At 40.2% G+C, this 3573-nt stretch overlaps 1 pseudogene; it reads left to right on the top strand.

Moving 5' to 3' along the window:
- The first annotated feature begins 2420 nt into the window (after window positions 1-2420).
- LOC123854113 (importin subunit alpha-1-like) lies at window positions 2421-3226 on the top strand (annotated as a pseudogene).
- Window positions 3227-3573: the final 347 nt, after the last annotated feature.

The raw sequence follows: 3573 nt of genomic DNA, 5'->3' as shown, positions 1-3573 counted from the left end.
TCACCTCTGCCCCAGCTGAGGTCTTAACAGCAAGACATGTAAGAAAAGTAAGGAGATGTGCATGGATCTGTACCCTGAATTTATAGAGTGGATTACAGAGTTTACACGTATCTGCTTCATAGAGTGGTGATAAAGTAGAAGTGATCCAACTGATGAAAATAGTTGTGCATTGAGCCTCTCCTTTGTAGCTGGGACCCAGGGTTTCACAGGCATGTGAAGAAGACCTAGCCAATTGTAGGTACTTCATAAAGAGTAATTCCTGCCTCTCTTCTAGATCTTCCTTCTAGTTTTCTCCCTAAGCTTTCTAGAAGATTGTGTAGCAGGAATTCGTCAACGAGAAAACTCTCTACTTACCCAAATGTATTTGTAACCATAAACAAGCGTTGGGATGTCCAAGACTGAAGTAATTCATTTACTTCTCAGTATTCAGAAGTAGTTCCTTTCCTTTTCCTTTTCCCCCTTTCTTTTATAAACAGGTTATAAGAACCTACCTAAAGTATTTCTTCCCTGTTACTATAAAGATCATATAAAGACCAGAAACAGAAATGTTACAATTGTTCCTCCCTAACAGCACTACTTGTGTTCTTGTCTAGGAGTTGTCTATAAATGCTCATCTCCTTACAACACTGTAATTAAGTGTATGTATGCCTCTCATAATCTTCTCCCTGTTGCTCCACAGTCATCATAATTATCTTTATAATGGTTGGCTGACGCCTCAGGAGATACATAATTTTGCCTTCCCTTTCTGTTGGCTACTTTGAGTCATTCATTTTTATTCTGTTACAAAAAATAACATTTCATTCTTTTATTGGATTAATGTCTTTTAGACCCAATTCACAGACATGGTATTACTGGGAATTTCCTTTCTCTGGGAATTTTTTTCTATGTTGTCATCAGAAACTGCAAGGTGTCCAATATTACAGTCTACCTTCAGTAGACCGGATAAATCTTCTGTGTTTATTAAGTTCCATTTTTTAAACTTGTGCTGTCAAGAGTCACCCTACGTTAAGACAGATGACCCAGAGAAACAACCAAGAGTCATACTGGCACTCACTACTGAAGTGGCTATGGGAAGTAGCCACTTCTTCTTTGGGTGACTCTTAGAAATAATGAAGAGCCTCTCCCGTAAGCTTACAGGTGACCCTGTATGAAGGAAGCAAGGAGGACAGGGGACAGATGGAGGTGGATGGCATGGTCTTATCTATCTTTCCTTCCTGGTTCAGCCCCCATGGAAAGTTTTTTGAAGGAATTAAGTGTGTATCCTAGGGAAAATGTCCATAGCATGTTTATAAAAGATCACTCTGGTAAGCTCTTGGCAAGCCTTAAGGATCATAGCTGTCATCTTTGCCTGTCCTTCTTAGTCTGGAGAAGATGGATGATAATAAAGTTACTCATCTACAAGAGTTCAGTTTTCTCCATAAACACAGCTGTGTCGTGAGTTAAGCAAACTCAATATGTGAAAATTCGGAATGACTGAAAAATAAACTAAAGATGATTATTTGCACCATAAGAGAATTCCGTGCTTTATAAATGATTCATTATGGAATTATTTTGTATAGTGAGGTCTCTTAATGATCCTGAAATGTAATTCTGTTTATAGGCATGTGATTTTCATACAAGTTTTTAAAGCCTCGTTAATTGCATACGGAAAGGTATAACCACACTGACAATTCTACCTTCTCTTTTGTAAAAGATTGTTTATTTTTCCAAAGGCAGATCAGTTTTGGGTTATGTGTGTATGTGTGTGTGTGTGTGTGTGTGATTTAGATGTGAACTTAGAATTTAACTTTCCTGTTAAGTTGGCTTTTTAGGAAAATAACTTGTATTATTTCAATGCTAATTAAAATAATTTTGCTTAATTCTAGAAAGTAATACTACAGACATTACATTAGTAAGGATATGGTTTGTAGTCACATCACTTGTGTTTCCAACACAGTGCTGCATCTAGGAGTACTTTACACCGGGCGTGGGATGGAGAGCAGGCGTGAGGCAAATGGACTATACCATCTGAAAGCCTTGAATGATTTCACCGCTTTCGAGTAGACATGCAGATTCTGTTTCTCACAAGTCAGCTTCAGAGTATGTGATTACTTGCCAGACTAGTAAGTGAATTTAAACCTGGCAGAAGCCAGGAGATAGAATCAGGTAATGAGCAGCTAAAGGGAATATAGAAACACTCACAGTCAAACTTCACAGGATGGGAGGGAGCATAGAGAGATATTGTGAAGTGCTGCTGGAAGCAAAAGAATGACCATTTACAGCATCAAAGGGAAAAATAAACAAAAATGCAATAGCTAAGACACCGTCTTTGGGGTGATCCATGTGGACGTTTTGAGGGCAGTTGACCCGCAGCCTGCACGCCCCGGACCGCCTCCTGTGGAAGCCTGAGCTGGCCGTCTTTCTCCCTTTGTCTCATAACCATGTCCACCAACGAGAATGCTAATTCACCAGCTGCCCACCTTAACAGATTCAAGAACAAGGGGAAAGACAGTACAGGAATGAGGCGGTGCCGAATAGAAGTTAACGTGGAGCTGAGGGAAGCTAAGAAGGGTGACCAGATGCCGAAAAGGAGAAACGTAAGCTCGTTTCCAGATGAGGCTACCTCTCTACTACAGGAAAACCACAACAACCAGGGCACTGTAAATTGGTCTGTTGATGACAATGTCAAAGGCATAAATAGAAACAATTTGGAAAGCCAGCTCCAGGCTACTCAAGCTGCTAGGAAACTGCTTTCTAGGGAAAAACAGCCCCCCATAGACAACATAATCCGGGCTGATTTGATTGCAAAATTCCAAAATTTGTGTCCTTCTTGGGCAGAACTGACTGTAGTCCCATTCAGTTTGAATCTGCTTGGGCTCTCACTAACGTTGCTTCTGGGACGTCAGAACAGACCGAGGCTGTGGTAGACGGAGGTGTTATCCCAACATTCGTTTCTCTGTTGGCATCTTCCCATGCCCTCGTCAGTGAACAAGCTGTATGGGCTCTAGGGAACATTGCAGGTGAAACTGAGAAACTTAGTATAATGATTGAAGAATGTGGAGGTTTGGGCAAAATTGAAGCTCTACAAAACCATGAAAATGAGTCTGTGTACAAAGCTTCATTAAACTTGATTGAGAAGTATTTCTCCGTAGAGGAAGAGGAAGATCAGAAGGTTGTGCCAGAAACGACCTCTGAAGGCTATACAGTCCAAGTTCAGGATGGCACTCCCGGGACTTTTAACTTTTAGATTGTACAGCTGAGGCAGAAAGTTGCTTGTTGTGTGCTCTGTTTGGTAGAAGTTTGTCTTACTGTTTCTCTACTAAGAACTCTTTTTAAATGTGCTTTGTTATTGTAGCACTTTTTACAACAAAACGCTACTTGACCAGTTCCAAACTGTATGACCTATATGAAGCTCCTCCTCTCAGTGGGTTTCTTATTTCTATGTGGAATCTCCTCTCTCGCAGTGTCCTGTAAATAAAGATTAAATTCCACTCTTTTCTTTAAAAAAAATGCGATAGCTAAAAACCATGCATTTACTTAAAAATTGGAAGAAGAGAGAAATGGGGTGTAGCTTAAGCAAACTAAGCCCTTTCT

Source organism: Mirounga angustirostris, unplaced genomic scaffold, assembly GCF_029215605.1.
Source record: "Mirounga angustirostris isolate CCGP_5_RB_7025 unplaced genomic scaffold, mMirAng1.0.hap1 SCAF_7, whole genome shotgun sequence".
Lineage (NCBI taxonomy): Eukaryota > Metazoa > Chordata > Mammalia > Carnivora > Phocidae > Mirounga > Mirounga angustirostris.
Note: the sequence above shows the minus strand (reverse complement) of the source record. Positions and strands in the feature narration are given on the sequence as shown.